We start from the raw sequence: 26487 nt of genomic DNA, 5'->3' as shown, positions 1-26487 counted from the left end.
CAAATCTAGAAGGATCCTCAACTACATGTAGAGATTTACTAGGTCTTCACTAGATATGACCCTAGCTCAAGCCCTGAGTTAGGATTTAGAAACAGGAGGGGGCGGACCATCCTTCACCGGCACCTCCAGTAAGACTGCTGGATTGGTCAGCCCAGCCTGTATAAAAGCAGGCAGAGCAGGAAATCAGTGTGGCATTTTGGTTCAGATCTTGTGAAAAAAAGAAATGATAGTTTTCATTTGGGAGTTCTGAGTTACTGTGCAGTTTTTGGAGTTCCCCCAATCTCCAAATTTAGGCCCCACAGCCTGATACCTGGGAGAGGAGAAGAGGCACATCCATACCCATCCAATCTTGAAGGGGTTTTCTCAATGGTGTAAGCATTTGTTTAAAAGCTTTAGTTTTTGTGGAGAATCTCTATGCCTGCCTCTGGGAGGATTCAACCCCCCCCCCTTCCCCCCTTGCCTGGAAGAGGTCAGGGGAAAAAGCTGTGGTTCCCTACCTGCAATACAATGAGGGATATCCCAAGCAGTGTCTTGGGATAACCCCTGAGCTGGAGATGCTCACTAAGGAGTCCACGGGCTACCCTCAATTCCAAGGGATTAAGCTATCTACACTTCCTATATAGTTCTTAAGTCCCTATCTGAGTTGCAAGATTCCTGTTGGGAGAGACTTTTCTAATGCCCTGAGCATTGCTAAAATAGTCTTTGCATATGGCAGTAATAATCATACTGGAAGCTGATTATGGTTTCCAACTTACTTTACTGACATGATGGTGGAATAGTGAAAATGATTATTTACAGATCCTCAGGCACTTAATGCATTTCTTTCATTCCTGATCATTACCAGTTGTAAATGTAGTTTAGAAGCTCCCTCCCAAATCTTTGGATTCAGGCTTCTCAAATCCAGTTCAGTTTAAGTACATCAAAGCCCCATAAGGCATACCTCTGTCCAGATGAAAAGAATTTACTCCTGCCTTCGTAGTACAAACTAGTGCCTCTCCACTACTCCCTTCACTATCCCAGCGATAGCATAGTGGTTAACACCTGATGGGTACCACTGATTCTCTTTGAAGTCAAACTTCTCCTCTTTCCAGAATGAATGTGAAGCCACTCCTTCAAGGTCAATGGGTTTCTCAAGGTAAAAGGCTCCTACTTTCTTATGGATAGAAGTACTGGATCCATGGGTTCTTGGGAACTCAGGCAGAGGGTGAAAATAAACCAGTTTTCCCGTTGATAGCAGGGCTGAATTAGCCATGCTGTCATGGGAACTGTCCATCAGGGCCCAGGAGGCAGAGCTTCTCAGTAGAATACAGAGCTTTGCTTGTGCGTCTGCACATGCCTTCCCACTCAGAAAAACAGTCTCTCCTCAGTCTGTTTTTTTTGTGCGCAGGGCTTCGTTCTCCTCAAGCTGTAAAAAAAACAGAAAATAATATCCGAAAAACCAGGTCCGCGGCCTTCGGGGTTTAAACCCTGCAATTGCGGCAAAATCATGTCCATCACCGATGGACTTGATCGCTGCTATCAGTGCCTCGGGCCCGATCACCAACAGGCCACATGTAAATACTGTGGCAGGATGTTGCTGCGAGCCAGGCGTCAGAGGGCCCAAAAAATCCAAGCCCTCCAAGAGACGCAATTGGGGTTGTATGCCACTCCTTCAGAAGCTCACTCGTCACTGGGTCCCACGAAGCACAAAACCCCAAAGGTAAGGAGGGCGGCATCCATAGAGCCCTCCACGTCCAGGACTGGGGGATCCATTGGAGGAGGCCGAGCCCGGAGTCAAGGCAGTGATAGCCACGACTTGACAAAGTATAATCTGCAGCGTCAGCAGCAGGAGTCTAAGACGCACGGAGCGGGCGACTCGTATAGACCTGCGTCGAGTACCTCCACAGGGGCGTCGTCGGCGTCAACGTCAATGCTTCTGCGACACGAGTCAGAGAAAAAATCGAAGCACAAGCCTGCACCAGAATCGGCTTACTTAGAACAGTCGATGCCTTCAACGATGCATGCGTCGAAACACTCAATATCGACGCACAAAAAGCCAAAGCCGATGCAAGGAGCATTGATGGCGGTGCAAGGGGAGTCGATGTCGATGCAGAAGGCATCAATGGCAATACAGAAAGCGTCGGGATCGACTCATCGACCATTGGATACGGTGCAAGCTTCGTCAAAATTGATGCATAAAGCGTCGACATCGCACTCAAAACCACTGACGACACAAGCGTCTAAGTTGACGCATACAGTCTCTAGGCAGATTCAACCAGCATCTGCACTGCAACTCAAGGCGCACAATCCGACACAACCGAAAAAGCCATCACCACACATCTCGACTCAGGTCTCGAGAAGGGAGACCCATTTGGGACGTGGGAAATGGCAAGAAAAGGGCCGGACAAGGTCGGTTGGAAGCAACCCGCAATCTTCTCCATCCCTGGGAAGGGGAGTGTGTTTTACCTCACACCATACTGGCAAGAGGCTCCCTAGTTCATGCTTCTCAGACCAATCCATGTCCCCGAGAAGCGAGATTCACCGTCAATCACACCACAACCTGAGGAAGAGTATGTCAGGCTTATGTCCTCCTCCTCCTCCTCCTCTTCCCCACGACGGACATCCAACCATGATTCGCCAGTATCTACACAGGGGTTGGATGAAACATCAACCCCAACAACCGGTCCGAAAGAAAAGGAAGACTGAGTTGCGAGGGGAAGATCCTTCGCCGCCTCACTCGGCAACACAGGGAAAACCGCGGATGCCGACGCAAACCCGAGAGGCATTTTTCCAACTATCAATGGCCCTGTCGGGACTTTTTGAAATGTTGCAATCCACGTTTCAACTTCCCTCATCTCCCACAGGTAGCGCGCCACCGTCGCCTCGTCCATCCTCATCGCCGGAACAACCGAGGAATCCCTCTCCACCAGTTCCTTCCCATCAAACACCCATAGAACCGAGCAGGGGCCAATCACCGGCCAGGACGGACTCGGATTCCCCTTCCTCATCACACACATCGTCAATGGGGTATCCATTGGATCCACCAGAGGATACACCTGAACCATAGTCACCCCCAGAAGAACTCTCTTATTCAAAATTCCTGGATAAGATGGGGGGAGTTCTCAACCTGCAGGTCCAAAAACTACAGGATCCTCGAGCGGAAACGCTCAGACTACTCAAAATATTCGATTACCAGCTGAACCTACCTCACTAGCATCCTACAAGGTATTGGATTCAGTCCTGAAAAAATCATGGGAAACACCCTACACTATTCCACCGGTCTCAAAAAAGACCAACCTCAAATTTAGAATGCAGAAGTCACAATTCTATTCTACACCACAACTGCCACCCTCTTCGTTGGTTGTGGAATCTGCAATGCAGTGAGCCAAAAGGTCTAAAATGCAAGCGTCGGCACCTCCAGGGAAGGACCAACAAATCCTGGATGATTTCGGGAAAAGGTCGTACTAATCATCTATGCTGTCCTCCTGGATCAGTCAATATCAATTCTACCTGGTCCAATATCTATACGAAAATCTGCAGACACTAAAGGCGGCGCTGCCCACTCCAGAGTTGCCATCCATAACTCAGCCGACACAGGACCTAGAAGAAGGCATTCGGCACCTTCTCCGAACAGTGTATGAGTCGTTCAAGTCGTTGACTCGTACATCTGCCTCAGCCATTGCCACCTGCCGAATTGCCTGGCTCCATTCCAGCGCCATTAGGGAAGATCTTCATGAACGGCTGGTGAATTTACCCTGCAGAGGCGACAATCTTTTCGGGGACAAATTTCAAGAAACGGTTGCAAACTTGAAAGTCCAAGCAGTGGCTGTCCAATCGTTGACACAAGCATCATCCTTCGCCACACAAAGTAGATATTACTCTGCCAATCGCAGACAACAATATCACCATCGCCCCTATAGACAATGTCATCAGTTTCACCCTGCTCCTTATAACCCACCGCAACGGGCAGCACCTCAACCTCTTCAAGCGAGAAGGGGTAGATCAAGGCCCCAAAGAACTCAGGCGCAACAGCCTCAACCGGCGGCCAAAGTGACCCCATCTTTTTAATACAACCTCCATCATCACTACCACTGCACCCACCAGGGAGGATGACATTATGCCTACCATGTTGGGAGACGATAACTACAGATCTATGGGTTCTAGAAATCGAAAGACAGGGATATCAACTTCATTTCCACAACAAACCCAATCTACCCCACCTAATGCCCAATCGAGTTCCATGTCAACAGAATCAATTGGCACAGGAAATTTCGTCCCTACTCCAACAAAGAGCGATCCAGCGAATTCCCATACATGCTCGACACAAGGGATTCTATTCACCTTATTTCCTGATTCCCAAGAAAACAGGTGGGCAGCGACCAATTTTGGATCTACAAGATTTGAACAAACACCTAGTCAAAGAGAATTTCAAAATGGTGTCCCTAAAAACCATCTTACCACTTTTTCAACCCAAGGACTGGATGTGCTCGATAGATATGAAAGATGCCTACACCCATATTCCTATCCACCATTCCTCGTGGCGGTACCTCTCTTTCCAGTTTCGGGAGCAGCATTTCCAATACACAGTACTACCCTTCGGCCTCTAGGCAGCCCCCAGGGTTTTCACTAAGTATATGGCAGTGGTGGTGGCACATGTACGTCAGAGGGGCATCAAAATCTTTCCTTACCTGGACGACTGGCTCATAGTGGCGTCCGAACCACAGATTCTCAACGACTACCTTCACCAGACATTACACTGTCTACACAGTTTGGGAATCGTAGTCAACTACCAGAAATCCAATCTGACTCCGACGCAATTTCTTTAATTCATTCTGGATACAATCTGCACCAGAGCTTTCCTGCCAAAGGATCGGAGACTAGAGATGCGACGACTCTTTCGCTCCATCTGATTGCTCAAAAAACCTTCAGCGCGACCTGTCCTCACCATCCTCAGACACATGGCGGCAGCCATTCCTACTGTTCTGAACACGAGACTACACATGCATCGACTACAATGGGTACTCAAGCAACAATGGAAACAACACTCAAAGGCCTTAATGTCAAGAGTATCGCTGACTCAGTCAATGCTGCAAGATATAGTGTGGTGGCTCAAGGAACCAACGCTCAAGAAAGTAGCATTGTTCACTACACCCCTCCACAACATAGTTCTCACCACCGATGCATCTTGCAAGGGTTGGGGAGCTCATTTGGACCATCTGCAAACTCAAGGTCTCTGGTCCCCACAGGAACAGAACCTGCAAATCAATCTTCTCAAACTCAGAGCGATAAAGATTGCTCTCCAAACATTCCTTCCGCACTTAAGAGGCCGGCGAGTCATGGTCTACACCGACAATCAAGTGGCGATGTTCTACATCAACAAACAAGGAGGGTCCGGTTCATGGTCCCTCTGCAAGGAACCTCTGCAAATCCTGGAGCATGTGTCACGTCACTCAATACACCTTCAAGCGACGTATCTACCAGGGGCCATCAACACTCAAGCCGACCGTCTGAGTCGCATATTCTACCCTCACGAGTGGACACTCAATCAACAAGTGGCAGATACTCTTTTCGATCACTGGGGGAAACCAACGATCGACCTCATCGTGACAGAGCTCAACGTGAGAGTCCCTCACTTTTGTTCAGTGTTGACCAGTGCTCATCAAACGACACAAGATGCGTTCCTCCTACCATGGACAGAACCTCTCATATATGCGTTTCCTCCAATACCTCTCATTACAAGAACATTGCAAAAATGCATGAGATGCAGCTCAATTAATTTTGATAGCGCTGGCGTGGCCACACCAACCGTGGTACACCCACCTCCTGCATCTATCAATAGCAGATCCAATATTGCTACCAGACCGCACACATCTCTTGACGAAGGAACAAGGAACCTTGCTCCATCCCATGCACAAATCGCTACACTTGACAGTATGGAGATTGAGCGGCCCCTCTTGACGGAACAGGAAATCTCTGTATCCACGCAAACTATACTTCTCGCCTCAAGGAAACCATCAACCCAATAAAACTATGGCTTCAAATGGAAGAGGTATTCGTCCTGGTGCTCTGCTAAAGGAATCCATCCATTAGACTGCTCACCAGAAAGACTATTGGACTATCTTCACTCTTTATACATCACAGGCCTTGCAACTTCATCTATCAGAGTACATCTCAGTGTGATAGCAGCCTATCACCATCTGTATAGAGGACAGCCCACTTCTGTCCAACCCTGTATTCCCCATTTTCTAAAAGGCCTGACTCACCTATGGCCTCCGGTTTCCAAGCCGCCAATGCTGTGGAATCTTAATTTAGTACTTGAGCAATTGATGGTAACACCCTTTGAACCAATGGACTCGGTGCACATTAAATATCTTACTTGGAAAGTAGTATTCCTCATTGCCTTAACGTCAGTACGCAGAGTCAGTGAACTACAAGCTTTAGTGCACTACAGCCCGTATATGCAATTCTGTCATAACAAGGTAGTACTTTGCACACATCCTTCTTTCCTTCCAAAAGTGGTCACCCAGTTCCACTTGAACCAGTCCATCGAAATACCAACATTCTTTCCCAAGCCTCATCAAAACGATAGGGAACGATTATTACATACATTGGACTGCAAAAGAGCATTGGTATATTATAAAAGAAGAACGCATTCAGAGTCACGAGCATCCCAATTATTTGTCTCTTTCAACCCGAACACTCCCAGTCTACGGTAGTGAAATGGACCATATCCAGCTGGTTATCCCAATGCATTCAATTCTGTTACATAAAAAATAACCTAACATTGTCTTCTCAACCTAATGCACACCAAGTGAGGGCAGTATCGACTTCCATGGCACACGTACAACATGTAGCACCCATAGACATTTGCAAGGCAGCCACCTGGTCTTCAGTACATACGTTCACATCTCACTACTGTCTGGATCAACAGACAACTGACATTGCTAAACTCGGATGAGTCATTTTGCAAACCATGACAGCTTGAGCTTGTGACAGACTACCCACAAGTTTAGATCACGCATAATGACTTCCTAACCATATGACGGCGTGATCGGGAGCTTAGGACTCCCATGACAGCATGGCTAATTCAGCCCTGCTATCAACGGGAAAAAGAAAGTTTGCTTACCGTAAATGGTGTTTCCGTAGATAGCAGGATGAATTAGCCATGCTGACCCATCCACCTCCCTGGATAGTCAGCAACTTATGTTCATGAACTGCTAAATCACAGACTGAGGAGAGACTGTTTCTCTGCGTGGGAATACATGCGCAGCCGCACAGAGCAAAGCTCTGTATTCTACTCAGAAGCTCCGCCTCCTGGGCCCTGATGGACAGTTCTATGACAGCATGGCTGTCATGGAACTGTCTCATACCCCGTTTTATATTATTTATTTGTTGCTAATTCCGCTCTACCTTTCTTCCTGGCTACTTTAGCCCCCAAGTTCAATGCCCTTGTTTTATGTATCTTTGCTTGTTTCAGCCTTCTTGTTTGGTTACACTTGTTTATCCCCTAAGTTCCATGTAAACCGGCCTGATGTGAATTCTATTCGTGAAGTCCGGTATAGAAATAAATATTAAATAAATAAATAAATAAATGGCTAATTCATCCTGCTATCTACAGAAACACCGTTTACGGTAAGCAAACTTGCTTTTACAAAGGATAACCCACAAATGAGGAAAAAATGACAACCTCCAATGGATCAACCCCCCGCTCCTTCCTCGCACAACCACAAGACCTACTCGTCCTGCCCTCCAAGGAACACTACGCACCCCATCAATCAAATCCATCAAACTGACTTCTACTATGAACAAAGCCTTTTCCTTTGCTGGTCCCACCTTATGGAATTCCCTACCCCCCGACATACGCACCGAGACCTCCACTCCGAAATTAAAAAAAAAATTAAAAACATGGTTGTTCCTTCAGGCCTACCCTCTACTCTCTTCCCCCTCCACAAATAACACCTGACGACCAGTAAGTTATTTCTTAATCACCAGAAACCTCTCTCTCCCCCTCCTGTCTTCTATACTCCCTTATTGTTACCCTTATTTCTCCCACTCGCATCCTCTCTATACCTTGTATTATAGTTTATGTATTATGTTTTATACAGGATATAATCTATGCCTAACATACCCGTTTTATTGCTCCTCCTTTTCACCTTATATATAGTTTGTTTCCTTTTTTGTTATTGTTCTGTGTAAGGGCCTTGCCCATTAGTTCTTAGTTGTATGTAAACCGATACGATGTGCAAACGGTTATCGGTATAGAAGAAATTTGAAATAAATAAATAAATAAATTCGAAATTTCTTCATCAAAACAAAAGACTTAAAAACTAGAATCACTAAAATGGAAGAATGGCAACTTTTCTTCTAGTCCATACCCCAAGTTTCTTTCTAAGAAACCCAAAGGGTTTGTTTTTTTCCCAAAAGCAAAACAAAAGCCAGGAGCAAGCATGATGGATGCTGCTTCTGAAAAGGGCAACTCAAAATCCATGCCTACAAAATGGTGCCGTAGGATTATATAGGCCAAGATTCCATCACGAATCTCTCCCATATGGGGGAGCTATAATCTAATTAACCCTAACTCTTGTCTCTACCCACTTATGGGCCGATACAGTACAGTGCGCTCCAACAGAGCGCACTGTTAAGCCGCCATTGGACGCACGTTTTCGACGCGCTAGCGTTACCCTTTATTCAGTAAGGGGCCGAAAATGCGCGTCCAATCCCCCGAACCTAATAGTGCCCGCAACATGTAAATGCATGTTGATGGCCCTATTAGGTATTCCCGCGCGATTCAGAAAAACAAAATGTGCAGCCAAGCGATATTAAGTCGGAGGTCCCAAAAGTTTCCAAAAGTAAAAAAAAAAAAAATTTGAAGTCGGCCCATGGCTGTCGGATTGAAAACCGGATGCTCAATTTTGCTGGCGTCCGGTTTCCGAGCCGTGGCTGTCAGCGGGCTCGAGAACCGACGCCGGCAAAATTGAGCGTCGGCTGTCAAACCCGCTACAGCCGCCGCTCCGGTCCAAAAGGAGGTGCTAGGGATGCGCTAGTGTCCCTAGCACCTCCTTTTGCCTGTTTTTACCGCAGGGCCTCATTTGAATAGAGAATCGCGCGCACAGGAGAGTGGCCTGTGTGCGCGCCGAGAGAGCCCGTTAGTTAATTGGTATACTCCTTTAGTAGATACTCAATAGAGCTTTCTATATTGCCATAAGAGAAGTTAGCTGTATTTTGGAGAAGACTTTTGTTCCTTTTTGTTGGGAGGAATTTTTGCCCACTATCCCTGCCCAGGAGAAGGAGCTGAGGAGTATAATTTTTTCCACTTGTGGGACCAGAGAAGTTCTGTGGGATGTAAGCTACTAGGGAAAAAGCCCTGGCAAATTATCTTAAATTCAGCCCCCAAATTTCTTCACCTCAGCTAATTTAGGGTAAGACTACCCTGATAAACTTCTCCTTGTTTATCTCAAGGCCCTACCTACACCAAATCCAACAAAAAATAAATCACACTGTAAGAAGTTGCCCAGATTTATTAATAAAACTTCCTGACAATAAACAAAATATATTTCATAATAGCATCAAGATATATCATCACATTTCTTTATAACATTTTCAGCAACCCCAGTCTGACTTAAAATCTGTAAATGGCTGACAACAATTCACCATACTGTAATCTCAGCACACCCCAGTCTAAATCAAACCTATCTCTAAAAACATAAGGTAGTTTTTGGTAACCTGTTACCTTAAACTCCTTCTGACTGCCCTTTAAATGCGTGATCAGCTCTGTTTTAAAAATGGGAAAACAACTTTTACAAATCCCACCTTTTGTGGAAATTTCTCATCCACTAACTGGAACTGGGAATTGCCAGCAGCTGTCTATCTCTTCCCAGATGTCCTCAAGTTCTGTCATGCAGATCTCTCTCTCTCTGCTTCCAATGATGACGATGCTCTGGCTGCTGCGGCAGTTTTGTGTGTTTATTGCTGTTAATCTTGTCACTATTGCTGTGAATCTGTCTTATAACTGGATGTTATTGCACTGCTATTACAGTAAATTTGTTAATACAGTTATGCACAGCTGTATAAGTGAATTGGTTAGTAAGTAAAATGTTCTTCAGAAACTCTCTCTTAGTTGCTTATACTTTCCCAGATCAATCAGCAGAAATCTTGCCATGGTATCTTACTGGTATTGTTCCTGCAAGCTACTGAAATTTTTCTAATTTAGCAGAGTTTACTTGCCATCTGATAGCTGGTGGTTCCGATGTCTAGGATTTGACACAGTTCACTTACTAAAGTCACATATTCAGCACTTTGTAAAACCAATAGGTTTTTTGGTTTGTTTGGGTTTTTTTTTTTTTTTGCAGTCTTTGCAGTTTTATATGCCCTTCTTTGTTGAGTTGATGTCCACTGAAGTATACTTCTGACATTTTCACAGCCTTTGGCTAATTAACAGTTATCTAACCTGTCATCTGCCGCACAGAGCAGAAAAGTAGCAGAAAATTTAAGATAATAGTCAATAAAAGTGAGAAGATAGCTGCTAAAAGTCAGCAGAATTCAAATAAAGAAATGGCAAAAACAAGATTAGATGTTCTAACTAAAAAAGATTATTAAATACTAATGTCTCTATAGAAAGGGAATATATAATAGGTCAAAAAGGAAATATATGCTGTCTCAACTATTCTAACTTACAGGAACATCACAGGAGAACAAGAGACCCAGTACCTTCACTAGAGCTTGGCTTCTAACACCTGTAAGGAAGGGTTTCCTAGTGCTTACAAACCTGAGGGGCACTCAGGTGGAAGAACAAGACTGAGACTGTATCCCCATCAGAATTTGGTTGTTGAAGATTAAATTAGAAGATTCCAGTGATTGATGTTGAAGATTTGTTACAGTAAAGTTTTGTTTTGGAACACCCCACTCAAGTGGTGCAGAGACTGTATGGAAAAGGATTCTAAAAAACTGTGAGTACACCCATGGGGGAGAGAAAAAGATATTCCCCCTCTTCATCTGGAACCCTGGAGGTTCAGCCTCTCCTCACATTCAAAGACTCCTCGCCCCAGGGCTGTTGTGAGGACTTAGCTTCGGGCTGAGTGTATAACTGGCACCTAATTTGGCTGTAATACCCGAAGCAAGGGGGCTACATATAAAAATAACCAGAAGTACTTAGCAACCATGGGGTCTGAGTTAGAAGTTTCTTTCCTGTTGTCACAAACCCATCAGCTAAGGCTTTGGTCCTTTACATTGAAAAATTAAGAAAACCGAAAGGAAGCAAACCATCTCTCTCTCTAAATTCAGGCTAAAATTCCACATACACAGTAGGGGTCACTTGCTTTTATGCAAGGGACCAGCTTTTTCTGCACTTGGGGGCAGATATTCAGAATTATACCCACCCCTCACCTCGCATAAACATGCACACATGCTCTCACACGCAGATGCACACACACTTGGACATACGCGCATGCACACACACTCTGCTGTTGTGCTGTTGCTCATGTGTTCCCTCATTATGTAAAGTTTTGCCACATTATATAAAGTTATTGCTTGATGCCAGCCTTCCCACATCCTGCAGAAGCCCCCTCTTTTTTTCTATTCCCACCCTCTTCTTAGCACCCACACACCAGAAGACTCACTAAGCAGCGCATAGTGATCACAAAACATCAGTTGGCCACCCCTGTGCTAGCAGAATATATCACATGCACAACACAGACAGACTCCTAGCAATTACAGAACAAGAAAATGAGACCATAAAGTAGAAATAGAAATGTGCAGACAAAAAGTAAACTGGAAATTGCAACAAGTCCAACTGTATTATGCAGGGGGACATTTATCAAGCTGCTTTATCTTCCCTTTGCTCTTATTACGTGATGGGGCAACTGGTGCCATTTTGGAACATGGTTGTCACTGGATCTGTAACCTAGGGGGTGCTCTGGAGCCTTACTAGATTACCATGTAAATTTGGTTAATCCAGGGGTCTAGGGTGGGGATACATTTGCTGGCTTCCAGGGGGCTTTAAAAAAAATAGGGGTTTGAGGGCAAGGCCTGCACCGCTACTTCTAGCGGTATTAAACTTTATTTTTAGAACTTAGTTTGCCTTAAGGGGTGGGGAGAGGATTGAGAACAGCGGGTCTAGTGAGACCCCAGAATCTTTGAGACACTTGGGGGGGGGGGGGCAGTTAATCCAAGCCGATCAGCTCCTTTAATACATCGTGGCCCCACAGCGCAGGGCCACCATTGCATGGAATTTGGGGAGGCAAATAACCTGTGGTATTTTTCCAATGGGGAAAATGCCACGTGGTTTTCCAAGCAGCAGTTACTGAGTACTGCATCTTAGTAAACCCTGCAGTATTTTCCTAATGCATGGGAAAATACTGTGACTTAGTAAATAGAGCCCTTAGATTATAAGCTCTCTGGGGACAGGGAAATACCTATAGTAACTAATTGTAACTCACCTTGAGCTATCAAAGAAAAGGCGTAAACTAACTAAATACATTCTCAATCTGCTCCTCTATCTGTTATTCAATACTGGGGCCCCGAAATGTTCTCACCCTCCAGAGTGTGGAATGGCAGCATCTCATGTAGGCCAGAGGACTCCTAGATGCAGTAGAATTCCCTTCCCAGACAATACATGAGGTTCAGATGTACTTCAGATCCTGCAAAACTTTCAATCCTCTTCTCTTTCCTGGAGCAGAGACTCTGGTGGGGATCTCCAAATAAGAATATAAGAACATTAAAAGTTGCCATACTGGGTCAAACCGAGGATCCATCAAGCCCAGCATCCTGTTTCCAACAGTGGCCAATCCAAGTTACAAGTACCTGGCAAGTACCCAAACATTAAATAGATCCCATGCCTCAAATGCCAGTAACAGTAGTGGCTATTCCTTAAGGGGTAGATTTTATAAATCTACGCGAACGCGTACTCCTGCAATTTATCACAAGGTTCTCCTGCAATTTATCACAATCTGCTTGTGATTTAACTTCTCTGAATAATTTTGTGTCATCTACAAATTTGATCACCTCACTTGTATCCCTTTCCACATTGTTTATAAATATATAAAAAGCACCAGTCCAAGTACAGATCCCTGAGAAAATCCACTGTTTACCTTTTTCCATTGAGAAAATTGACCATTTAATCCTGCTCTCTGTTTCCTGTCTTTTAACTAACTTGCAATCCACAAAAGGACATCACCTCCTATCCCATGACTTTTTAGTTTTCTTAGAAGCCTCTCATGTGGGACTTTGCCAAACGCCTTCTGAAAATCCAAATACACTGGATGAAAAAAGCAGCTCAGGGTCACAGGTTCATGCAGCTATACGATAGCAGCAGCATCAAGTCCAACAGTAAAACACTCTTTCGCCATTATTCCTCTTCACGGATATCATAACTTACTTACTTATTTATTTATTTATTTATTTAAATTCTTTTAATATACCGATGCTCAAGACCAGGTCTTATCGTACCGGTTTACAGTAAACTAGGGGTAACCAGTTAACAGAGCAAACAACAACAAAAGTTACATTATAACAGGGAATGTAGAACTAGGCTGTTAGAGAAAAAATAGGTTAAACAAATTCTAACAAATTTAAAAGTTAAGTTAAACAAATTCTAACTGGAGAGAAGGGCAAAAGGAGGAGAGGGTGCTTACAGGATAAGAATTATGTACAAATTTGCCTAGTATATATGAAATTAAGCAAATTTACAAATTTACATAGTGTATATGAAATTAAGCAAATTAGTCGGGCAACAGTTCCTTTTTATCTTCTTCCTCACTACTATAAGAAATAAAGAATTAGTCTTTCTTTTTAAAAATAGTTGTTATTTAGTATTCACAGTCCTCATATAGCTTCTTCCTGGATAAGGTAGCTCATGCTTCCTCCTGACCAGGAGTCTAGTATCTGAGACTGGACCCAACCATCTGACTGTAAGGAAGGAGAGAGAGATTTCCCCACCCTGGATTCACCCTTGCTTCTAACCATATACCCACTCTGAGCACCACCTTATATTAACTCCCCCTAGTGGTTCTCCTTCAAAATATTCTGTTAAAGAAATATACCAGTTCCTTATCTCAGTAACACATCACCAGAATAACAAAAGTAGAGGTTAAGTAACATCCCTTAGAATTTCTCCAAGAGCCATTGCTAGTGATAAGGACCTGATTTAGGCCCTGTGTCACACTTGTGCTATTTCAGCCATTTGTCTGAGTGAATTTGTTTGTCTTGCAAATTAAACTGGAAAAGTGTAAATATCAAATATGATCTTGAGAGAGTCAGTTCAGTGCTGCACGTTCCCGTGTGGAGGAGTTGGGTTTGATTCCCAGGACAACCCTACACTCCCTGGGCAGAATGGAGCTGAGGCATCTCGACCATTGGTGATGGTGATGACCCTGTGTGACCAGACATAGGGTCTGTGCTAGCTGCTGTGGCTCTTGGCCTCTGGCTAAGGACTGTCACTGCGATGGCTGGACCATGTGGGGCAGAGGGTATAAAAATAGGGGTAAAAAAAAAAATCCAGGTAGTTGCCAGTGAATTCTTGGGGTGCCCTAACCTAAAAGACGTTGATTATGATTGAGCTGGAAGCCCAAAGCAGCAGGAAAAAAACTACTGGGCAAAAAAAAAAAAAAAAAAAATTAGCAGGCCGATACAGTAAGGAGAGATAGGAAGAGCTGCGTTAGTGCCCTCGCACCCGCGGTTGCCGCACGCACAGTCCAGCTCACCTACCGCTCGATACTGTATTTAAATAGCTTGCAAATGCAAGCTGCGTCCAATAAGCGTCTGTGAAGCGTTAGGCCCGCGCAACCCATTTTACTGTATAGAGCGCTATACAGTATCCTGGGTGCGCTGGCCTAACGCTTCACGGACACACTGGTACCTGTCATCTCAAATGTCATTTCAAATTACATTTGAGATGACAGGTACCAGGAAGTGGACGGTTCTCCTACGCTCGGGATTGCCAGTCCTCTCTCCTCTCCTCCCGAAGCAAGGCCGTGACGCCAAACGTCGTGACGTCACGCCTTGAGCGGCCCAATTGCACGCACAGGGGCCGCTTTCGCCCGTGCAGGCATCCATCTTCGCTGGCAGCTGCCTCCGGGAGGCAGGGGAGCCGCAGTCCGTCTCCGCCGATGTCTGTCTCTGCCGGGAGGCTGCAAGAAGAGTAAGTCGCTTCGTTGCTTTACACTGCCAGTCCTCTCTCCCCTCCAAGCAAGGCTGCTTTACGCGCCTTGCTTCGGGAGGAGGGGAGAGAGGACTGGCAATCCCGAGCGTAGGAGAACCGTCCACTTCGTTGCTACTTTTTTTTACTGTTTTTCGCTTTTTTACGCTTTTGTTGCTTCGGGAGGAGGGGAGAGGACTGGGGCTGCCCCAGAGATCAGCACCCATGGACGCGGCCAGGGCAGGTGAGCGGGGGCTGGGGGAAAGTTTGCCGCCTACCCTTACCCCTGCCTCTTAACGCAGGGGTAAGGGTAGGCGGTAAGTTAGCAGGTTAAACGCACGGCAAAACGACAGGTTAAAAAAGCGATAGTCGGGGCGCGCGTTACTGTATGGGAGGGAATAGCTAATCCGATCGTTTACATCTCATATACATGCCACGGGCGGAAGGGGTTACCCGGTGATTTAAAGAGGCGGTAAGAATGGGTTAAAGGGGATAGTGTATCGCGGGTTGGACTAACGCGGCCGAAAAGTGAGTAGAAAGCGGGTTAGGAGCAGGGTAACCGCGGCCGCACTTTACTGTATTGACCTGAATGTGAGAATATAAACATGGGATCCATTTCCCGATATCTATACAGAGAATTTAACTTACACTTTCAGAGGGTAACTTTAAAAGGAATTTCCCCAAGCAAAGCAGTACCTTACCCGCAAAATTGTCCTTTTATAAAACTGCCTGCCCAATCTACAAGTGTCCTGCATGTGCCTGCTTTTACCCCAGGAGAGAGCAGCAATTCACAGTTGGATTTATATTACCACCCTCTGCAGAGCTGCCAAAACCAAATGCGGATCTTATGTGCACCCTTTTACCTTCTAGTAGGGGAGGTGTAAATTTTCACGAGAAAACTCCCCGTCCCAGATAACAGGTTATGTTCAGGTGGTTTTCAAAGCCAACTAGCGTGCGTAAGCTCGCTTTGGAAAATTAACTGTAGCTTGGGCATGCAGCAGCCTGCAAATTTATGTGGGCCGATAACACAGTTATCCCCCATTGGGCATTACCGTTTTTTCCTCTGAATGGGTAAATTTTGATATCTGAGGGAAGAAAGGAGAAAAAGGGTTGAAATTCAACCCCTGTGGGGGCGGGGGGGGGGGGGGGGTGTCTCTCGCCTTTAAACAAGCCTTTATTGTGATCACCGCCCAGACCTCACCTGGACAAAAGCAGCAGAGGTGTGGGGAGCTTCGCAAGTCGAAGTCCCAGCAAGAAGTGAGCTCTGTTGCAGCCAGCCACGTCCTTATTTCAGCTAATGCTAGCTGGTTGAAAAATAAAAACTTTGTTTTTTTAAATGAATTAATTAGTACATTTATTTGCATACAAGGTGTCCCTAAGAATCCAGCTCTTTGCTTTTTACCATTTCAATCACTGCCCAGCTCATTGGAATGGGCAGCAGAGCATCCCTGTGAACCCATTACACGCCGTAGCTCGCACCACTGCCGAGAGTATTAATTTCCAGGGCAGATTAAAATGAGGATCGTTCAGACCGAGTGTCCCTAGCAGGTAGATCATTGGAGCTAAGTTTCAGGTTTGTGCCAGAGACATTCAGATGCAGGTGTTAAAAGAAACAGTGTCCCAAGGGTCACATTTTCTAAAAATCATAAAAACATATATGAAAAAGCTTGCTATAAACAAACTGGAAGCTGCTGGGAGTAGTAAGGTACTTCATGCTCCTGGCTGATGTTTTGGGGGAGGGTGGATGATAACGTTTGTGGATGGGTGGGGCAGAAGATGGCTCAGTGATTTTGGCACCAATATCCTGGAAGGGAGAGGGGGCCGGCTTGCAGCACTAGGGCTGCTTTGTTTTCCTTTTAATTTGGTGGGTTGGAGAGATAAGGGGCATTGGGCCTTAGCTCTCATTTTTTGACTGCTTTCTGGAGCTATAGGATCAGTCCTTAAGGCCCACACACTTTTCCTTTTTTTTTTAAATACAGTGATGGTATTTATCTGGCTGTATCCTCTGAGTACAGCCGGTTAAGTTAAAGCTCGCTGGAAACACGTTCTTGGATAACTTTAACCCAGCTCCTCCCCACACTAGAATTAGCAGAATAACTTACAGGCCGATACGGTAAAAATCGCGGGAGAGCCAGCACTCAGTGTTGAGCGCCTGATGTCCCAACACGAGCCCAGTCACCTCTCCTGGGCACACAATTCTGTATGTAAATGAGGGACCGCACTAATAAGGAGGCGCCAGGGACAATAGTGCCTCCTTATTAGCGAAGAGGTGGCTGTCAGAGTGTCCCGACAACCGATGCTCTATTTTGGTTTTCGAACCTGCTGACAGCCACTGGTTAGGAAAACAGACTCTGGTAAAACTGAGCATCCGTTTTTCTAACCTGCTGGACCAGCGTGCAGACTTAAAAAAACATTTTTTTAAAATTTGTTTTTTAAATTTTTGGTTCCTTCGACTTAATATCACTAGGAAATTTAGTATTTTCTGTTCAACCTTCTCGGCAACTAATTAATAGGCTCATCATCGACTGAGCGCACCGTACTGTATTGGCCTATTATTCAGCTAACTCCAAATATTGGAGTTAGCCAGATAAGTTATTCGTCTAACTCAGCTGCACCCTAGAACACCCCAAAATTCTTTCCACTTATCTGGATAAATTTTACTCTGATAATGATTTATCCAGAAATAATTTATCCAGATAAGTTGTGGCGATTTTCAAAAGTCGGCATTTGTCCGGATAAATGCCTTTGAATATTGACCTCTTTAAGTTGTTTTATTCAAGCCCTGTATATTTTTGGTTTCTATTAAGGATGCATTTTCAAACTTCCAGAAAATTTGAACCAGGGCAAGATGAGGGAGTTAGAGGTTCCTCGTTCCAGTCCAAAGACTATAAAGTTCATATTTTCCTGCCTGGAAGAGAGAATAGAGACAGAAGCTGAGAGGAAAGCCAGCTTGACATTTGACTTGATGACTGGAGCTTTGGTAGGGACACGTTAGTAAAAAGGACACCAGGCGTCAGCTTTTCGACAGGTTCTCATGGTGTGAATCTTTTTTCTTAGGCTCTAGGCTTAAACTTGTTTCTGCTCCACCACAGGAGTTAAGTAAAGTTCTGTAGTTATATTGAACGGCTTGTTTTGAACCCTCCTGTACTTCCTATATTTAGATTCTGTTGAGTTGCAGGTTTTTTTTTTTCAATGTCCCAGAATGTTTAAAGTTGTTGGTTTTTTTTAAATAACAAAATGGTCCTTGCTAATTTAGCACATTTTTTCTTAGAAGTCTAGAATGGTTTGTCCTTCGTTCTGTTCTGTGCCCTTCTGGTTCAAAGGTAAGGCCACGGCTCTTTTGGATGTGCATGTTTATCTTATCTGGAATGGATTGCAAGGCCAATTTATCAAGAGTGACTGGCACCACACAACTGGCCTCCTGCAGCCTGCCAACTAACTCCAGTCCTGAATTTTCATCATCCCAACCCTCAGCATACTGGGATTTCATTTGCTACCGTACTTTATCAATACACAGTGAGAGACTACAGATCCCAGAATGCTTGGAGTTGGGAGTTGAAAAACCAGGCATGGCTGTCTTAAAGTTTCCCTAATGGATAGGCATTAATTGAGAGGTGTGAATGCTGTATTTACTACCAATTACAATATTAATGACATTCTGGTCAGTTATAAGTGCTAGAGTCTAATTTTCATACATCGTGCATGTGTCTGCTGCATCTCATTCACACTGCCTGTTCAAACCAGTGGATGGAATCAAAAGTGGTTAATTTTTGGATAAAGAGAAAGGAAAATGCACAGGGTTTTTTATCTAAATTATTTCTTGCATGTTGACAGACTGAGAATCTGCTGTTTTCTTTTAATGGTATAGGGGTCGATATTCAGTGGTGGCAGAGTGGACAAAATGAATCGGTTAACTTTGTTCGGATATTTAACTGCACTTAATAATTTAAGCATGCGACTGAATATCAGGTTAAATCTAATCACGCAAAACTGATGTGATTAGATTTAGAGAAGCCATTGGCGCGGACAGAGTCGTCTATACAAATTTAGCCGGTTAGCACAGAATTTCATTCCAACTGGCTAAATTTGAAAAATCCGTCTTGGAAATGCCTCAACTAGGCCCCTTTTAAGTCTGGCTAATTCAGTGCACACAGCAATTTTGTGCACACAAAATTTAGCTTGCTGAGGGGGAGGCAATATTTATCCAGTTAGACTTGTGCGATTGGAAGCCGCTTTTAACTACATAAATCTTTTGAATATCGACCCCATAGTAACTATGAATATTTGTTCCTCTTACTTACAGGCATTGTCTGGTTGCTTAAACCAGTCTGCAAAAGTTGGTCCTCTGCCAATAGGTGAATAGTCCCAAAATAATATGTATTCTGCATGGATATAATAGCTCGTGAAGGCAGTGGAATCTTACAGCTATAGCTGGGGTGAACATGGGCCACTGTGGCTGAGGCTTGAATTCTTGTTCTCCATGTTACAGCGATGTCTCTTTCCTGTACCTGTAAATGTATCTGTGAGATATACATACACACACACATACACACACTCTCACACACACACACACACACACACACTCACACACACACACACACTCTCACACACACACATACTCACACTCACACTCACACACACACACACACACTCTCACACACACAGAGGACAACTTTCAAACTGTGTGCTGAAGCTTAAAGTCTGCAAGTACTGTTTACCTGCAGACTTTACGTCAGTTTTTAAAGCGAACATTTTTTATTTGGAAAATTGGGTCAGAAATAGCCAGCGCACATACTTGCCCCTGCTAGATGTGCAGGTTTGTTTTTTTTCCAGAGAAATTACGAGCGTGCATGTATGCACATAACTGTTCACACACACACACACGCGTGACTGCTAGCCCCTCCCTGACTCCACCCCCCAGAAATGCCTCCTCTCTCTGAGCATAGAAGCATGGCGTATCGGCCCAACGCGTGGACTTTTAAGTATAAAGCAGGTGGGTGGCTTTCAAAGATCACTATACAGAAACAGTTAATAGAAAACGTGCAACGAACCACACTTATCTCACAAAACACGTTGCAAACAAATTTGAAATTTCGTGTGCTTAAGAATTTATCTCACGATGTGGACCATCATACCACCCTTGGTTAGTTTAGGCAGTAAGCCCCACTTTCAACCATAACGGGTCATGTTTAATCATCGGTCCTGAATAGTCTTTAAATTTTCTTTCTTCTTTATTAAATTCACTTTTTTTATCGTTTTTTGTTCATTTATAGTAAAAAATTTTTAACGGAGTAAAGAGCGGACTTGCCTTATTTGTGCGGAGCGCCTCCACGCTTCCAGGATAGTGCCTTCACTCACTTGTGCAGAGCGCCACCGCGCTCTGCACAAGTGAGTGAAGGCACTATCCTGGAAGCGTGGAGGCGCTCCGCACAAATAAGGCAAGTCCGCTCTTTACTCCGTTAAAAATTTTTTACTATAAATGAACAAAAAACGATAAAAAAAGTGAATTTAATAAAGAAGAAAGAAAATTTAAAGACTATTCAGGACCGATGATTAAACATGACCCGTTATGGTTGAAAGTGGGGCTTACTGCCTAAACTAACCAAGGGTGGTATGATGGTCCACATCGTGAGATAAATTCTTAAGCACACGAAATTTCAAATTGGCTTTCAAAGATCCCATTTTCGTGCGGGCTCTTTGAAAACTGGCTACCGGCTCTGTTTTACCAATGGAAGTGCCTATAAAAAATTGCCCATATTCTGCCCAAATATTCTCCACGCAGATCACCACTACCTGACGTTTCTCTAGCCTCATTCTGATGGGTCCCTAACTATCAATGGCAACAGCTGGCAGAACATCAGGACCATACCAAAAAATACTTTTTGAATGGAACTTGGGCAAAAGGCAAGAGCACCTTTATAAAGTGATGGTCTTGCACTGCTTCACATGTAACCCTTTCTCCAGTTTAGGGGCCAGGAGTGCAGGGGCGCACGAGGGTCCTGGGGCCAATCTTTAACTTTCTCCCATTCCGACACAGTCCAAGGGCCCTGGGACAGGGTTTTTTTTCCAGCGGGGGCGAGAGGGAGGAATAAATCCTCCTAGGCCTGAGATGGATGGGGTGACTCTCAATTTGATCCCTGGAGAAGGAGCGGGGGTATCAGGTCTTTATCAACTTTAAGGGATGTGAGTGCCACAAAAGACTCTGGAGGCTCAGGATAAGTGTCTAAAAAATAAATCTTTTACTATCAGAGTTCTTAAATAGCAAATTTAGCACTGTTCAGATCAGTTCTTTGGATTAAAAAAGGTCAGATTTACAGTTCTCCAATTTATGTGATGTAGTGCACTCGGCCTAGCCCTCGGCTTGACGTGCAGTTGGACGCATGTTTTGGATGCGCTAGAATAACTCCTGATGCAGTAATGGGATTAGCGCATCCAAACAAGTGCATAGCTAATAGCGCTCATCACATGTAAATGCCATGTAGATGAGGCTATTAGCTATTTCCCCCAGATTTAGAAAATTGCCGTGCACACTTTTTAACATGGAAAATTTTACGCCTGCCCCAGAACTGGCGTAAAATCTTGCTGTACGTCAAGGGCTCAACTTAAAAACAAAAAAGTCTGCTTTTCTGTGGTTCCTCTTACTTAGTATTGTTGCAGTACTAAGTAGGAGGAGCTGCAGAAAGCAGCACCAAGCAAAATTAAAAAGGCTTGCCTGAAAAAAACAAATTTCTGGGCGCAGAATACACACACACAATATACACGCTCCAGGCCATATGTACTGTGCCGGTATATTGTGCCGGTATATTAGCTGCTGTGGGATAAAATGGATTGAGCGTCCATTTTCCTAACCCTCACACAGCTGCGTCTCTTGGGTGCCCGATGCCAAGGACGTGCTAGGAATGCACAATTTCCTCTAGTGCGTCCTTTTTAACCCGGTGTTAATTAGCATGTTTCATCGTTTCCCAAATAAGCAGATGGGCGTGCGTTAGGAAAATGGGCTCTCAGTACGAGCGCCAGTTTTTAGCGCATTTATATTGCATTGGCCTGTATCTGTACGAGTGGCTCTCAGTATTGGATAAGGAAACTCTCACCCTTCATGGTTCAGATAAATAAGATTCCAACTTACGGGCCGATACAGTAAACCACGCGGGAGAGCGGGCGAGTGCCCGCTCTCCCGGTGCGCGCAATTCAGTAACTTAATTTATTTAAATTAGGGTCCATGGTAAAAAGAGGCGCTAGGGACACTAGCGCGTCCCTAGCGCCTCTTTTTTGATGGAAGCGGCGGCTGCCAGCGGGTTTGACAGCCGATGCTCAATTTTGCCGGCGTTGGTTCTCAAACCCGCTGACAGCCACAGGTTCGGAAACCGGATGCTGGCAAAATTGAGCGTCCGATTTTCAAGCCGCGGGCCCATTTTAAATTTTTTTTTTTTATTTGTAACTTTTTTAACTTTTGGGGCCTCCGACTTAATATTGCCATGATATTAAGTCGGATATTAAGTGCACTTCCATGGCGCCGGCAGAAATTAACGCCTGCCTTTGGGTAGGCGCTAATTTCTTAAAGTAAAATGTGCGGCTTGGCTGCACATTTTGTATTCTGAATCGCGCGGGAATAACTAATAGGGCCATCAACATGCATTTGCATGTTGCGGGCGCTATTAGTCTCGGGGGGTTGGACGCGCTTACTCAATAAGGGGTAAAGCCAGCGTGTCGAAAATGCGCGTCCAAATGCCGGTTAACAGTGCACTCCACCGGAGCGCACTGTACTGTATCAGCCTGTTAGTTGGGACAGAAAACTCCTTCAAGAAATACTGATGGCAAAATGAACTACAGTCTTTGCATAGTCTCCCCAAATTGTTTCTTTCCTAGGATGAAGACTCCGGTTGGGTGTCCTCAGACTAGGATTTATAGGTCTTTCAATGGGATTTTTCTTAGAAAAAGTCCAGCAGCAGGGAACACAGCAGCTGTCTACAGATATTCCATCTTCAGGAAGGAAGGGTGGCCTCAAACGTCCTCCTGGGAATTCAGGAAAAATCTTCACAAAAATATAGAATTTCTGGAACCTTCCTGCAGCGGGTTACCTCTGATCCAGCCTCCTCTGTGAAGAGTGGAGAACAATGGACTCTTCCATACCCTCTGATCTAACCTAACTGGTGGATACCCCGAAATCCTCCAGCCAGGGGTACTAGAGCTGTCACAGAAAGAACTCTCAAAAATGGCAAAAACATCCAAAATCTCCAACCAAAATATGGAACTTTCACCAACGTAGGCACTGGTCCCCTTCCCAGTAGGGTATTGGCCCAGGCTGGGAAACCACTCCTAATCTCTCTTGCTCCTAATGCCACACTGTGAAATGCTGCAGGCTGCTTCTATAATCTGAGGGGACAGGTCATTCCAGCAGTCTCAGTGGAGAGGTTGTTCCAAACGGTTCACCCCTTCCCCCCACTACCTTACCTATCCTAGCTCAAAAGGGTTCAAGACCAGTGACAGCCCCAAATGGCTTCTGGAGGCTTCTTATAGGCCCTCTACTTTACTAAAATGATATCTCTGTATTCATACGGGTGGTGCATCATTTTATATGCGCATATTCAGGTGTGCAGCTTCACATGTGCTCAGGGAACGTGTGCCACTCAACACACATGTAGATAGAAATCTGTCACTTTCGGGCTGGCCCAGCAGTCCAGCAGCAGCTATGCAAGGAGACCCAAGCTCAGTATCCGTGCTAGGCTTCTGCTCCCTGGGCTGGTGGGGGATGCCGGGGAGGCAGCATTTACAGCCCTGTGGAGGGTTGACTGCCAGTCATTATGCAACAGTGACGCTCACCGAACAGTGTAGATGGAAAACTGGAGGAGGGGATTATCTTATGGATCATATTGCCGGTAAGTTTTGCATCAGCACATGTGCTGAACTCTTACCCTATGATCCTCAGAAGGCAAAGTCATTGGTTTTGAATTTTGCAGGGGTCTGTATAGCGTGGGTATCTGAAATATACTATTTGAGAGGCCTTTTAACAACTGTTGATAAATTCCCATCTCCCTCCCTGTTCTCCACCAGTAGAGCAGGTGATGAGAAACTGTGGGTTCGTTGCAGGGGAAGAAGAGTAACATCCAGTTTTGCTCGTGATGGATTTTAAGACCTGTTTTAAAAGCTGTAGTTCATCACAGGCAACTCAAAAGTTGATCATATTTAAAAATATTTTAAAAGAGTATAGAAAAGGAGGATATTAGACAGCCAAGACAGGTAAACCTAATGTATTAGTATAAAGGTTATTATCTTCAGTAATTTCAGAAAAACCTTGAGCTCCTTCTGTAACCGCCCCCCACGTCAGAGCCCTCCCAGGGAGCATGTCAAGGAGTATTGGGCCACCCCACTCCCCGCTGGGCCAACACCCCTTGATATGCTCCCTGAGAGGGCTCTGAAGAACTAGAGGAAAGCCAGAAAAGAACAGTGAAATAAGTGTTTCGCTATCCTGGTATAACATTATGTATAAGTTGTAAACATTGGGTACCTGAGTGCAATAAAGCAATACTTTTACTCAGTCTCACCTCATATTTGCTCCTATAAGACAGTTTCAGTTGGCAGAATCTCCACAAGGCTGGAGGAAGGGGCTAAAGGAATGGTTTGTGAGACTTGTGGTAATCTGGAGGAGGGGTCAGGAGGTGAGTTCAGAAGGATGTCAGTACACTTCGGTAACGATCCTGGCCACTGTGTGGCTTTCCTGCCTGCAGGGGCCCTCAGTGGGCCGCCTCAAAGACACGTAAGCACTGCCACGCCTTATAAGCCTGCCTCACTCACTTCTCCCCTCCTCATCTTGGAATTTCCTATTCCTTGTTATGGTCTCTCTGGTGTTGCTCCCTAGCCTAGTTCCTATGTGGCCTTCCAGTGGCCCTCCTGCCTGTTTGTATTCCCTGGTTTCTGTGTGGCCTTCCAGTGTCCCTCCTGCCTGTTTGTATTCCCTGGTTCCTATGTGGCCTTCCAGTGGCCCTCCTGCCTGTTTGTCTTCCCTGGTTTCTATGTGGCCTTCCAGTGTCCCTCCTGCCTGTTTGTCTTCCCTGGTTTCTATGTGGCCTTCCAGTGGCCCTCCTGCCTGTTTGTCTTCCCTGGTTTCTATGTGGCCTTCCAGTGTCCCTCCTGCCTGTTTGTCTTCCCTGGTTTCTATGTGGCCTTCCAGTGTCCCTCCTGCCTGTTTGTATTCCCTGGTTCCTATCTGACCTTCCAGTGGCCCTCCTGCCTGGTTGTATTCCCTGGTCCCTATGTGGCCTTCCAGTGGCCCTCCTGCCTGGTTGTATTCCCTGGTTCCTATGTGACCTTCCAGTGGCCCTCCTGCCTGTTTGTATTCCCTGGTTTCTGCGTGGCCTTCCAGTGGCCCTCCTGCCTGTTTGTATTCCCTGGTTTCTGCGTGGCCTTCCAGTGGCCCTCCTGCCTGTTTGTATTCCCTGGTTTCTGCGTGGCCTTCCAGTGGCCCTCCTGCCTGTTTGTATTCCCTGGTTTCTGTGTGGCCTTCCAGTGGCCCTCCTGCCTGGTTGTATTCCCTGGTTCCTATGTGACCTTCCAGTGGCCCTCCTGCCTGTTTGTATTCCCTGGTTTCTGCGTGGCCTTCCAGTGGCCCTCCTGCCTGTTTGTATTCCCTGGTTTCTGTGTGGCCTTCCAGTGGCCCTCCTGCCTGTTTGTATTCCCTGGTTTCTGCGTGGCCTTCCAGTGGCCCTCCTGCCTGTTTGTCTTCCCTGGTTTCTGTGTGGCCTTCCAGTGGCCCTCCTGCCTGTTTGTCTTCCCTGGTTTCTGCGAGCTTCCAGTGGCCCTCCTGCCTGTTTGTATTCCCTGGTTCCTATGTGGCCTTCCAGTGGCCCTCCTGCCTGTTTGTATTCCGTGGTTCCTATGTGGCCTTCCAGTGGCCCTCCTGCCTGTTTGTATTCCCTGGTTCCTATGTGGCCTTCCAGTGGCCCTCCTGCCTGTTTGTATTCCCTGGTTTCTGCGTGGTCTTCCAGTGGCCCTCCTGCCTGTTTGTATTCCCTGGTTTCTGTGTGGCCTTCCAGTGGCCCTCCTGCCTGTTTGTATTCCCTGGTTTCTGTGTGGCCTTCCAGTGGCCCTCCTGCCTGTTTGTATTCCCTGGTTTCTGCGTGGCCTTCCAGTGGCCCTCCTGCCTGTTTGTATTCCCTGGTTTCTGTGTGGCCTTCCAGTGGCCCTCCTGCCTGTTTGTCTTCCCTGGTTTCTGCGAGCTTCCAGTGGCCCTCCTGCCTGTTTGTATTCCCTGGTTCCTATGTGGCCTTCCAGTGGCCCTCCTGCCTGTTTGTATTCCCTGGTTCCTATGTGGCCTTCCAGTGGCCCTCCTGCCTGTTTGTATTCCCTGGTTTCTGTGTGGCCTTCCAGTGGCCCTCCTGCCT

The 26487-nt window shown here is 45.5% G+C and overlaps 1 protein-coding gene across 6 annotated transcripts in view; it reads left to right on the top strand.

Annotated features, from left to right (window-relative positions):
- PRKAG2 (protein kinase AMP-activated non-catalytic subunit gamma 2) overlaps positions 1–26487 on the top strand; it is a 751594-nt gene that overhangs the window by 229140 nt on the left and 495967 nt on the right. The window contains exon 2 of one of the 6 annotated variants that reach the window (XM_029588433.1): positions 10656–10925. The exons of the other annotated variants lie outside the window; for them this stretch is intronic. The gene's annotated coding sequence lies outside the window, so the exon portion shown is untranslated. The remainder of the gene's footprint in view (positions 1–10655; positions 10926–26487) is intronic. 6 annotated transcript variants of the gene reach the window in all.

The sequence above is a fragment of the Rhinatrema bivittatum genome, chromosome 2, assembly GCF_901001135.1.
Source record: "Rhinatrema bivittatum chromosome 2, aRhiBiv1.1, whole genome shotgun sequence".
In the NCBI taxonomy this organism is placed as follows: Eukaryota; Metazoa; Chordata; class Amphibia; order Gymnophiona; family Rhinatrematidae; genus Rhinatrema; species Rhinatrema bivittatum.
Note: the sequence above shows the minus strand (reverse complement) of the source record. Positions and strands in the feature narration are given on the sequence as shown.